Source organism: Eulemur rufifrons, chromosome 3 (assembly GCF_041146395.1).
Source record: "Eulemur rufifrons isolate Redbay chromosome 3, OSU_ERuf_1, whole genome shotgun sequence".
In the NCBI taxonomy this organism is placed as follows: domain Eukaryota; kingdom Metazoa; phylum Chordata; class Mammalia; order Primates; family Lemuridae; genus Eulemur; species Eulemur rufifrons.
The window spans coordinates 22670012-22684165 of record NC_090985.1 but is presented as its reverse complement, the minus strand read 5'-3'; the positions used below and the strand labels follow the sequence as shown (position 1 = coordinate 22684165).

At 42.6% G+C, this 14154-nt stretch overlaps 1 protein-coding gene across 1 annotated transcript in view; it reads right to left on the bottom strand.

Moving 5' to 3' along the window:
- Window positions 1-14154, bottom strand: part of GABRG3 (gamma-aminobutyric acid type A receptor subunit gamma3) — a 445447-nt gene that overhangs the window by 340959 nt on the left and 90334 nt on the right. The gene's annotated exons all lie outside the window — the stretch shown is intronic.

Sequence of the window (14154 nt, the reverse complement as noted above, 5' to 3'; positions counted from 1 at the left end):
AAAGGTCCAGTCTTTTCTGATCTCCAAAATATTAATACAACAGAGGCACAGTGACTCATCTGGTTTACCAGATGTTTGTGAACACATTTTGCCCCCTCACTGAACTAGATATTCCTGAAGGGCAGAGCCTTTCTCTGATCGACCTCGGTTTCCTCAACCAACGCTGAGCCTGGAGCCTCCGCACAGTTGTGCTCAATAAATATTTGCTAAACCAAATGACAAACATGAGGAAAAAACACTTGGAAACGAGAATCCCGCTTTGTGTGATGGTGCCCACTGTGAATGCACGAAAGAACAATTTGTCATGATTTAGTGTGAGCCGATTGTCTGTATTTGCTGGGAACGGCGTGTGCTGAATTGGAGCATTTCTGAATGCAAGAACCTACAGCCTGCCAGGCTGACCATATGGTGGCTGTTTATCAGACGCCGTAATCCAGGTCAAGCTGAACTGCTGGAAATTGAAGAGCTGTCGTGGGCACACGGGGAGGGAAGGCGGGTCCCTGTGGGAATTCCTGCAGCCAGAAGAGCTCAGCCTCAATGCAGAGAAAACAGCAGACATCCACATCTGAAAACTAGGGTTGGTGGGAAAGAAGAAGGCAGGAAAGAGAGCAGAACCAAGAGGAGTGTGTGTCCTTTCTGGCCTGCAGCCTCCTGGCAGAAGGCAGAGGTGTGGGCAGAGCCCCGGGGTCCACGGTCCCTCTGGCTGGGCCGGCCCCTGAGGCCCTGTGGGAGGAAGCTAAATTCCCAAACCCTCGCTCCACACAACATGACAACCCGAGGGAAAACTTAAATTTAGTGGAAGGATGGCGAGCAGATGATACTTGTCTCCCCTCCCCCTGCCTTGGCAACATTCTGTGCTAGAAAGTGATGAGTATAAACTTGGTTATGAGAATTGCGGAAAAGTTTTACTAATTAGTAAATTATGAGAAGCAACCACATGTGATGCCAGGAGGAAGGGATTCCGCTGTCAGATGCCACCACCTGCCAGCACATCACCAGACACCTAGGGTGGTGACAGAGACCTACCGAAAGGAGATCACTTTGAATGAGAAAGCCTGGATTTCCCATATCAGTTGCAGGAAAGTGTGTGGTGATGACCACTGAGGCTGGGGTTGAGCTTCCAGATAGGACTTTGTGGTTGGTCTTGATTTCCTTTGTCATTATAGAATATATATATATATATATATGTGCACACGTGTGTGTGCATATGTGTGTGTGTACATATAGATGTATTTACCAGTTCTTATACTACTATGAAGTTCTGTATAATACATGCACATTAGCCACAGCAACCATATTAATTCCCTCATTCAACAGAGCTGCCAAGCCAGCCACACAGGGGCCTGAGCCAGTCGATGCTGATATGATGGCGACAAGATAGGTGAAGACCAAGCCCTTGTGGAATTTGTTACTGAAACATCATTTTTCAGAAAACCAACAATGGGAGGATAACGTGTCAGATAAGCCAGTGTTGTTCGTCTGCAGAGATCCCTGCCTCTCGGAGGGTGGAAATTGTATTGGGGTCATACACTGAGGCCACAGCTTTGACACCTGGCTGTAAAAAAAAAAAAAAAAAAAAATAGACAAATAATTATGCTGTTTTGTATAAAAAGTAGGCCAGAAAATGCAATTTTCCGTATAAATTGTGTTTGTGTTGTCATAGCATATATATTTTGAAAACCATATACTTAAATGTAAATGGTGATATCTAGTATTTTTTTCTTCTTTTCTGTGCTTTTCTGTATTTCTAAATTTCAGCCAAAAATATATATTATTTTTGTGATCAGGAAAAAATCTTCGTGACAGATTTTTTTAAGTTAGTTTGTGAGTGTAGAATAAACACAAGAAGATGTTAATGCTGTTAGGTCCAGTTCCAAGGAGATAAGAAAGCTCTCCCTGCTGGCTGCAGAACTACTTCCCTCTACTCAAGCCGCCTCTTCCCAGGGCCAGAAGATTTTCTTAACACCCAGAAAGGTCAATCCCATCCGTCTAGCCACACCCCAAACCTATTAAAACCCAATCATCTATATCCTTTGGCTGAAACTGGGAGACACTGCTTTCTAGACTAAGCAAATTGCAAATAGGGGTTTAGACAACTTTTCAAGAAGGCAGTTGGTGCTGTGAAAAACTTTGTAGTCTTACGGTCCTCAACCAGGATCTCATGTCCCCTCCAAATGCCTTGGGCCATGTGCTCAGGCTCTCTGAGCCCTGGTCTCCAAAGAAAAACCAAGGAAATAACGCTCACCCTTGCAGCCTCCGAATAATGGATGGCTGGAGCCCTCACTATAAAACGGAAAGAGCAAGTGTCTGGGTCTTTGGCACAGAGCCCAGGGTGGGGCACATGGAACCAGCCAGCTTAATAAAGGTTCCTGGGCTGCATGGAGTAAATATTTGTGTGTGATTTACATGTATAAAACCAATTTTAGTTGTCAGAACAATTGTGAGAGGGATGATACTATTATTATCAATGTTGTTTTTTCTGAAAAGAGAGGCCTCATGGGGCTGAAAAGGCATCACGCTTACTTGTGATCCCATGGAGTTGGCTTTGAAACCAGGCATTCTGACCAGACTTTGAGCCACAGTGCTCTGCTGTGCCCCCTGCCCGGCACACAGTGAGACATAAAGGGGTATCAACACGTTGGAAGGACCGCAATATTTAAAAGGGGGCCCAAAATTGTCCAGCCTGGTATCTTTCTAAAATTTAAGAAAATAAAAATTCTAAGGAGACTTTCTTTTCACAAAAACATCCCAGATACGACCTTAGGTACTCTTTCTGCATGTCCAGTAGCATAATTCACAGCATGGAGGAAGAGAAAGCATACTCAGGAGTGGGGCTCCTGCAACCTGAATAGCAGAGTCCCCGACGCCTTCAGGGATCCTCAGGCTCATCACCCTGCTCGCAAACATTAACCATGAAGTGATGACAGCTGACACTCACAGAGTACTCAGGGTACTGTTCTAGTGCTTCATACATTTTCCTCATGAATCCGTATTATATTATCTGCATGGTACAGCTAGGGAAACTGAAGCGGGGAGTATGTAAGTGGTCTGCCCACTGTCACACAGTAAGTGCTGAGCCAGGATTTGGCCAAGTCAGCCTGGCGGCAGCCCCTCCCACTTTGCCACTGCCTTTGGTCTGTTCGTTTCTCCCTTTCACAGTCCCCTGCCTGCCCCTGCAAGCCCCAGGTGCTAGGGACACCTTGCTCAGGTGCTGCTCTGTGTATGTGCTCCCGCCAGGGGAGACATCCTCATTCGTCCCAATGGCTGCCTGTCTAGAGGAGTCGGTAGGGGCAGGGTTTCAATGTCAGGGAAACAAGCCAGGAAAACGCATTAGAGAAGCAGGCACCTTCTCAGTTCCCTTTAAATTGAATCTCGCAGCAATCTGAAAATGTGGCTATCCGACCAGGCTTACTGAAAACCCATGGAGAAAGACCATCTAGATGGAGATACTGGCAATTTCGTGGGACAGCAGGGTACACTCCACGGGAGGGAGAGCTCTGCTGCCTGATGGGCTTTTGTGAATTCCATTGCCTCATCTGTAAAACAGAGGCTGAACAGGTGATCTCCAAGGTCCCTTTCTGTTCTGAATGATCTATAATTCAACTTGCACACAAAGGAAACAAATATTTAATAAGCACATCTTCTATGTTTCAGTGGCTGGCCTGCCTGTTGTCTCTCCCAGCACTAAAGCATCGGAGATCCAGCACAATCAGCTGCACCGGCAGCCTGCGGTGACGGGGTGGCACCGTGTGGACCCCACCACATTAGCGGGTGGCTGGCGAAAACAAGGAAAACTATTAAGTGCAAGTGTTATGGATCCTTGCACGGTGCTACCTGTTAGAGGACAACTGTCAAAGGCGGGCAGGTCAAAACCGAATGAGGTCTCAGGAAGTGGAAGAGAAAACAGAAGAGACGAATGTGGATACTCCAGGAACTTATAAAAGCAGGACAGCAGAGAAATAAAATGTGAAAGACACTCCCTGCCTCACTGGCACATGTATTGAGAATGTGCACACATAAAGAAACATTCTTTATAAGACTCAAATCTGGAGGCCCATCTCCCCTAAAATAAAGATTCCTCAATTCTGTCAGAAAAGAAACAAAAAACTGGTAAATTAAGCTCCATGAGAGTAACATGGTCGGTGTGACCCAGACACAGAGGCCACAGATGAATGGGATGTCACAGAGTGCTTTCAGCAGAGGGCCCGTGTAAGAGAAGAAAATGATGAGACTGCTTAAAACTCCAGACAGAAAGAATTGTTGTTTGAGAAAACAGCGACTGTGTAACAGAAGTTTATTTAATAGGTATGACATCAGCAAAAATGGTTGAGTAGGGCCCTCTGGGGTGTTCCTTCCAAAGAAATGCCTAAAAAGTTGGCAAAAACTGTCAGAACCAACCTTATTAGAATGCTGGAAGATAGAGGTTTTCAACAACCAAGGAACGCTTCACCGCTGAAACGGCAGGAGAGCATCTCGGCATTTTAACTCACCCAGCTCCACCTCCCGACCCAGGGCAGCAGCAGGCGTGTGAGGACTGCAGCCGTGTTCCCCCTGGGTAGTTGGTTCCAGAGGGAGCAGAGTGGACCTTATTTAAACCCAAGGAATTTGGGGTTTTGACCTGACAGGGGTTTCCCTGAGGGGACTGACTCACAAAGAAAATGGAAAATCTGAACAGACCTAGAGCAAGCAAAGAGGTAGAATCAGTGATCAAAAACTTCTAGCAAAAAAAAAAAAAAAGAAAAAGCCCACGATCAGATGGCTTCCCTGGGAATACTACCAAATATTTAAAGAAGAATTAACACCAAACCTTCTCTTACTCTTCAAAAAATAAAAGCAGAGGAAACCTTCTAACTCTTCCTCTGAAGTCATCATTACAAAGCCAGACAGACATCACAAGAAAACTACTGAACAATATTGCTCATGAATATATATGCAAAAATTCTTAACAAAATAGTTTTTAACAAAATACTAGCAAACTGAATCCAGTAGCATATTAAAGGGATTATACATCACGATCAAGTAGGATTTATCCCAGGAATGCAAGTCTTTCAATATACAAAAATTCATATACCACATTAATAGAACAAAGAAAAAAACCAACATGATCATCTCAATTGATGTAGCAAAAGCAACTGACAAAACGCAGCAGCTTTTACGGATTAAAAAGAAAATTCAGTGAACTAGAAATAGAAGATAACTTCCTCAACATGAAAAAGGGCATGTATGAAAAACATATGGCTAACATCATATTCAATGACAAAAGAATGAAAGCTTTCTCCCTAAAATCAGTATGACCTTGTTCTCCACTTTAATTAACATTTTACTGGAAGCTCTAGCGGAAGCTGTTAGGCAAGAAAAAGAAGTGAAAGATATACAAATTGTAAAGGAAGAAATAAAACTATTCTATCTATGTATGACATGTTCTTATATATAGAAAATATAAGAATACACATACAGAGGTAGAACAAACAAACAAATTCAGAAAGGTTGCAAGATACAAGATCAACTCATCCTCATTAAAAAATCAGTTGCATTTCCATACACTAGCAATGAAAAATCTGAAGAGGAAATTAAGAAAACAATTCCATGTACAATGGCATCAAAAAATACTTTAAAAAAATTTAGCCAAAGAGGTGCAAGTCTTGTATACTGAAAACTACCAAACATTGTTGAGAAATTAAAGAAAACACAAATATTAATTAAATGGAAAGACACCCTATGTTCATGGATCGTAACATTTAATATTGTTAAGATGGCAATGCTACCCAAAGAAATCTACAGATTCGATGCAATCCCTATCAAAACACCAAGGGCTTCTTTGCTAAAATGGAAATCTGGTCTTCAAATTCATATGGAATTTCAAGGGACCCCAAATAGTCAAAACAATCTTGAAAAAGAATAAAAATTTGGATGTCTCACACTTCCCAATTTCGAAAGTTACCACAAAGTACAGCAATCAAAAGAGTGCAGTATTGGCATAAGGACAGACATCTAGATCATTGGAATAGAAGTGAAAGTCCAGAAATAAATCCATATAACTATGATCAATTGATTTGCAACAAAAATGCCAAGATCATTCAACGGAGAAAAAACAGTGTCTTCAACAAATGGTGCTGGGACAACCAAATAGACACATGTAAAAGAATGAGGATGGACCCTTACCTCACACCACATACAAAAATTAACTCAAAATGCATCAGAGACCTAAATTAAGACCTATAACTAATCACACTCTTAGAAGAAAACAGGAGTAAATCTTCATGACCTAGGATTTGGCAATGGTTTCCTAAATACAACACCAAAAGCATAAGTAACAAAAGAAAAAAATATGTAAACCTGGCTTCATCACAATGAAATACTTTTGTGCATCAAAGGACACTATCGAGAAAGTGAAAAGACAATCCACAGAATAGGAGAAAACATTTGCAAATCATATCTGATAAGGGTCTAGTATCAAGAATATAATTTTTTAAAAAAAACTCATACAACTCAACTTTAAAGACAACCCAATTTTTAAAATGTCAAAGTATCTGAATAGATATGTCTCTAAGGAAGATATATTAATACAAATAGCCAAAAAGCACATGAAACAATGCTTAATATCATTAGTCATTAGGAAAATACAAATCAAAAGCATGATAAGATATGACCTCACACCCACTAGAATGACCATAAAAATAAAATTAGTGTTGTAAAGGATGTGGAGAAACTGGAACCCTTATACATTGTTGCCAGAACTGTAAAATGGTGCAGCTGCTATAGAATATTTTGGCGGCTCCTCACTCAAACATAGAAATACATGACTCAGCAATTCCACCGATAAGTACAGATGCTCCTCAAATTACAATGGGGTTACCTCCTGATAAACCCACAATAAATTTAAAATATCATACATCAAAACTGCATTTAATATACCTAACCTACTGAACATTATAGCTTAGCCTAGCTTATCTTAAACGTGTTCAGAGCGTTTACATTAGCCTATCGGGCAAAATCATCTAACAGAGCTTATTTTAATATAATTTATTTATTATAATGTAATAAAATGTCAAATATCTCATGTAATTTATTGACTACTGTACTGAAAGTGAATGGGTACTGAAATTATGGTTTCTACTGAGCATGTATTACTTTCACACCATTGTAAAGTGAAAAAATCGTAAGTCAGGGAGGATCTAGCAATACTCAAAAGAACCTAAACAGGTATTCAAACAAAAATTTATACACTGATGTTCACTGCAGTTCTATTTACCACAGCCCAAAAGGTGAAAACAACTAAAATGTCCATCAACGAATGGATACACAAAATGTGGCATATCCATACAATGGAATATTATTCAGCTATGAAAAGGAATGAAGTACTGACACATGCTACAACATGGATGAACCTGGGAAACATGCTGAGTGAAAGAAGCCAGACACAAAAGGTCACATAGTGTATAATTCCACTTATATGAAATATTCAGAATGGACAAATGCACAGAGACAGAAAGCAGATTAGTGTTTGCCATCCTGGCAAGATGTCCTCCCTCCTCCTACTCACAGCCTTTCTGCATGACTGGCCACTGTGCCCATGCTCAGGAGTCTTTCCCCCCTCCACACCCTGAGGCCTGGCAGGGGCTGCTACTCTAGTTGCCCACAACAGAGTCCTGTGCAACCATATGCTTCTCTCCCAACCACCTTTCAACTCTGAGTCTAGTTCAAGGGCTGTGGACCCTGCTGTGCCCCGGAGCCACCCAGGGAGCTTTCTGAATCATGCCAATGCCAGCCTTCCCCGGAGACTGGACTGGCTTGGGATGGGGCCACAAGGACTCTGATGTGCTCCCCACAGAGGACACAGCACCTGCAGCCTCCCAGAGGGTGACTCCTTCCTTTCCCAAAGTGTCTGTGCCATGGGACTGTAAACAGCTGGGTCTCCTCACTGCTCACAGTTGCCTCCAGACGTGCCACCTCTTCAACCTAAAGTGAATCTCACACCCTGTGGATTCCACTGCCGACTCCCAGAAGCCTGGTGTAACTGCAGAACCAGCTGAATCTGGTTCAACTTTGTGTAGTAAAATGGTGAGTTATTTCTCAGTTGCCATGGACCCCCAGGTTGCAAATTACATCATCCGAGCAAGATGAACCAAGCATGCAACAGACAGAACCCATGTGCCTGGACCAAGGAATGGGAAACTGAATTAAGAAGCAAGCCTCAGAATCACCTTATTGCAAGATCCAACCAGATGATGCCTCATTCCCCTCTGCCCCGCCACAGCTCAGGGAGACAGGTTTGAGAGGTGCCTCCTGTCTCCTTGCCAGTCAATGCACAATAAAGCCTTTCTTTTCTCAAAAGCTGGTGCCATAGTATTGCCTCCCATGTGCATGGGGAAGCAGGCCCACTGATTGCTCAGTAACACCAGCCCCCACTGCCTTCCCTGGAGGCTCTTCCTGCCTCCTGGCCCTGGGACTTGGAGCTCCTCTCTTCCTGAGAGCATGCCTTGCTCTGGGTCACTGCCCAGGCTGCTGGCCTTGCCAACCTTCATCCTGTCCGTGGACTTCCTGCTCAGGGCTCCAGCGCCAGCCAGCCTGAGACCCCAGGCCCTTCAGTCTGCTCATCTGGCGTCACTGCCTTGGACCCTCATTTTCTCCCTCCCCAGTGGAGGTCTCGGTGCTCCTCCCGTGTCCCCTCCACCACCTGCCCCTTTGTTGTCCACTACTACAAAATGCAACGCTCCTTCATCAGACGGCGTCCACCCCTGGCCCTCCCAGCACATGGCTGCCTGGAGTGGCCAGAGGACACTCCTGGGGCTGCAGAGCCCCCACCCTGCCTTCCCTGCCCTGAGGGCTTCACCAGGACTCTCAAGGCCTCCAGGACGAGGACCACACCTCTAATCACTACCTTCCCACCCCTGCTTCTCCCTCCACCCACACTGGGCTCCACTGTTCTGGAACACTCTGGCATGCTTCTACCTCAGACAACTGGGCCCACCAGCAAGGCTGTTTCTCCAGAGCCACCGGCTGTCCCTCAGCTGCTTCAGGTCCCACTTCACACATGGGTGCACATACAGCACACACTCACCACAGCACACTATACACACAACATACAAGCATACACATAAATATACACACTCTCCACAGCACACTACATACACAACACATGCACATGCACCTACACACACACACTCTCCACAACACACTATACACTCAACACATGCACGTACACATATATACATACCACATACATGCACACACATACACAAAGAACACACACTTCACAGCACACCATACATTCTCACACATACACTCATGCACACATACATACAAACTGCACATGCACTCACACACACACATACACAGCATGCACACATACACACCTCCCACCTAGCACACACATTCTCCACTGCACCCCACACGTACACACACCTCAGGCTCTCCTTGGTCCCTTTTCCTGCTTTCTTTTCCACATAGAATTTATCACCATGTGGTACGTTATATATTTCCTTTTTTAAAATCGTCTCAGCCCACACTGTGAAGCGTAAGCTCTGTGTGTGCAAAGACACTGTTTCAGGAACTGCTCCATTCCCAGCACCTCGAGGAGGGTCTGGCACAGGCAGGCTCGCAATAAACGTTTGCTGAATCGACAAGCACTGCAGGGCCCAGAAGAACAAGAATTCTGGACCAAGGTACAAAGGGTGGCAGCGGGGACCCCCAGGGCACCGTCCACTGCCCACCAAGACCCACTGCACAGCGCCCTGTCTGGTGGCCACGGTCTCCTGCCCCAACATGGCTGAGACGTGTGTGCTCCACCACACTGCACGGCAGCCTCGCTTGAGGGCTAGTAGAGTTTCGATCAACTCAAATTCCATTGAAGATGCAGACTGCAAGGGCCCTCCAAGGTCATGGAACCATCTCTCAGCCTCCAGCGGTGCAAAGAAGAACAGGAGTCAGCCCAGAGCAGCACATTCCTGCAGAAGATGCGCCCCACCTTCGTGAAGCAACAAGCGCAAAGATGTGATCTGGGCACAGCTTATTTTCTTTCGCCTGCAGACACTTTCTCAGAAAGGAAGCCCTGAATTCCTGGAGGGGCTGACTGTCCTCCCTGCCTGCCCTTCTGGACTGGACACAGACAGAAAGCCAGACACAGGCCCGCAGAGACAGCCTGGAGGCAAGAACTCCAAGGGCTCTGAGAAGCCAGAACAGCATCTCAGAGGGGCCTCTGCCCGCCAGGACTGGTACAAGGCATACTTTTAAATCTGCACAAGCAAATCAGCAAATCCAGACAAACCAGGGTATTTTTTGCATGCTTACCTAAGAAGAGCGATTTAAATAAACTGTCCATTGAAAAGAATATTTGTCAAACTTACCTAAACTTATGTATTATAAAGCTTTTAGTATAATAATTTAGTTTTTGTTAAATTTCCTTTCAATGTTAACAGTTATTACCATTTTGAAATCCTTCCATTGTATAGGACTTTCCAACTTGAAAAATGCTGTCATATATATTATTCTTTGGATTTTCAATAAGTTCCAGAAAGGTAGGAAAGGCAGTAATTATCAATCTTATTTCCAGAGATGAAACTGGAGCTCACAGTCTAAGTTCAGTGACTTGTCCAAGTCACATAGACAGGGAACTGGAAGTGTACCTCTTTCATGGTCTATGCTGCCTCTGTAAGTGTCCAAAACTTGGACCTTCCCCCCTCTTCCCGGAAGGAGCAAGTTGTTTACAAGAGGAGGGTCTTTCTTCTATAGGTAACTCCATCCCCACCTCCTGCTCCTACGGAATATTTTATAAGGTATTGCCTGGCATGGTGACAGGTGTGTTCACATCCACAAATATTCATTTACCTGATTCCTCACTCTCATGCTCTTCACAGGAAAAAGAGAACTGTCAAAATTCCAGAAGTTCAATTTTTGAAAATTCTGTGTAATATTTAATCTTAAGAACCAAGGAGGGTGAAGAAGCTAGGGGAACAGGAAGTTCTTACAATGAGTCCTGCCATTTATAATACACGCTTGGAGTTAGTTTTAAGTGCTTCAACGAAATGTTTAAAACGCTAGTTACTATGAAGTACATGAATCACTATCCTACATCTAAGAGCAGAATATATCCAAATAGCATAAAAATTATAATTTTAGATTTAAGGGTAAATTGGGAAGGTTGCAGATCACAGGAAGGTTTTTTTTAATATGCTAAAATTATATGCCAGGCATAAAAATAAGCTGAAGAATTTTGTTTATATTTTAAAATTAGCATTTTAATATTTTTAAATTAACTGAAGCTTGGTGCTACCTCCCTCTAATGCAAGGTATATGTTGTCTCATTCAATCTCTTCCTATCACAGGTCAGAAACAAAAAGAAATTTGTCATTCATTACCATATTATCAATTTTTAAGTTAAAATAATGGATAATATCCAGTGGTTTGAGAGGAAAAACAGCAACCTTCTACACTGCTAACGGGAGTCTTTCGAGACAATGTTTTCCAATTTGTCCAAATGAAATTTGACAGTAACTATACAAAGTTAAGTGTATAAACCTTGAAAAGAGCAATTGCATTTCTAGACATGTATCCTACAGAAATAATCTCACATGTACGAAAGGGTGAATGTGTAAACATATTTATTTTCAACTGATTTGTTTGGAGAAAAGCTGGGGATGCCATCAATAGCATACGCGTTAAAAAAATAGATACAGTGTCCATGCTATAGAATATTTTGCATCATTTAGGTGGAATGGAGCAAATCTATTAACTTTATGTAAAAGGTGATCTATTGTATTTAGAGCCAAATGGATCTTAAAATTATGATGCAAAAAAGAAATGTACAGATAAGAAAATTACAGTCTAGAGGTGCAACATCCCATGGGATCCGACTCCACTCATCTCCAACACATCCTCCACAGTCCTCATGCTAATGTGATACTGACCATTCAAACAGCCTCAAAATGACATTTTTATTTGCCCACTTGTGTGGTGTGTGCTACTGTCATTCAAAAATGTGCCTGCTGAGTATGAAATAAGAAGTAGTTCTTAACTAATTCTGCCAAAAATCACTTCTATGAATTGCTGAGATTAGAGGCCCTTCAATTATTGGGAAAGTCCCAAAGCCTGAGAAAGAGGCTCCAAGTGCTGAGTAGAGACAATTAGAAAACACCAGTCAGAACAAAACTCACATTTTATGTTAATGTCGTTTGTTTAAGGAAGCAGAAGAAGCAGCTTTTCAGAGAGGTCAGCCCTTCCCCCAGGGGCTCCGGCTTTGTGGTCTCTCCAGGAGGGATGTCAGTGGTTGCTGTTGAGCCCACTTAAAACTAGCTCAATGTACCCAATTTACTAACTAATTCCTTGGTTCCCACGAGTACAACAGACATAATTAACTAGCTGACTAATGAGCAATTATCAATCTTTCTGGAAGCTTCTCCAACTCTTCTATCATCCCATCCCAGGGTAGCCTGAAGTGCCCCCATGTTCATGTTCATGTTCACTGTTGTCCTATGACACTGCTGTACTATTTCCTAGTGTTTGCCTGCTAGTCTAGCTACATAAGCTCCTTGGGTTAAAGACCAAGGTCATCTCTATTGTATGCCAATGTCCTAGCCCAGGGTCCTGGTAGAATAGACTCCCTTTCCCATTCAGAATCACCCTTCCAGGTGCAGTGAAGACAGACATCAAGAATTTTTTTCTCAAAGAACTAAAAATAGAACTACCATTCAATCCAGCAATCCCACTACTGGGTATCTACCCAAAAGCAAAGGAATCGTTATATCAAAAAGATACCTGCACTCGTATGTTTATAGTAGTGCTATTCACAATAGCAAAGATATGGAATCAACCTAGTGTTCATCAACAAATCAATGGTTAAAGAAAACATGGTATCTACTCACATTACTATACAGCTACAAAACAGAATGAAATCATGTCTTCTGCAGCAACATGGATGGAACTGGAGGCCATTATCTCAGATGAAATAACTCAGAAACAAAGTCAAATACTGTATAAGTGGAAGCTAAATAATGTCTACACATGCCCAGACTTCACCACTACATAATATATCCATGTAACAAAACTACTCTTCTACCTCTTACAATTATACAAATTTTTTAAAAATACTTTCATCCTATCCAGAAAATGAGAAACATGCCTGGGATACTAAGGAGGAAAAAAAAAAAAAAAAAAAAAAAGAGGTTATAACCAAAGGCCTAAGAGAGACACAAAGAACTTGAGGATTTCAGAGACATCTGGAATAATCCAGAAAGGCTCAAGGACAAGATTAACACTTAAATTTAGACCGAGATGATGAGCATTTTCATCAGTTTATTTGGACAGGTTTTCAGTTGGAGGAGGGAGTGTGGGCAAAGTGGTTGAGGCCAGTTGGGGATGGGGAGATAAAATGTCTTCCTACTGGGACTAAGTCCTCAGGGAGGAGTGAGATTGGGGGCCAGTCTCTCTGCTGCAGCAGAGCCCAGACACCCAGTCAGGTCTCCTCCATACACCTTTGCTGTGGGTGGTGATTACAAGTCACAATTAGATGAACTGTGAATGCGTACACGGGGAGTGGTTAGCAGTTTACCTTCACACATTGTACACAGGAGGCCTGTTGAATAAACGTAATGAAAAAGAAGTGCAAGAAACACACATTTACTTATACACTGCTCATGGACATTTAGAACACCATGACTCACATATATGGTGAAACAATACTGTAGATGGTGCCTGGGGCTTTGTGACACTACTTGGAAAGAACCCATATGTAGATTTTGACACTGTTAATGAGGCCATGTTCATGTGGCCTTTGCATCTAACTATACACACTTAGAAGTGATGAGACTTTATTGAAAAACAGTCAATGGCTCTTACTTTTCAGTAATTCAAGTTTTGACGTTAGTTCAGATGACTAAAATTTTGCTATAGTTATGTAGCTTCCTATCTGAATAAATGCCAGGAAAAAATGGTCTTAGCCTTTGTTAAAGCACACATTTGTTAATGCTTGTCTGCAAATATCATTTTTAGTAATACAAACTGTCTTTTTATTTTTCCCTACCTCATTTATGTTATGCTGACAAGCCCAGCTTGTAAGTTACCACTAAAAACATCAAACATACATTTTATATAGTGTAGGCTGGTTTGATCTTTCCTTATATTATAACTTATAATGATGAAACAAATTACACTGCACAC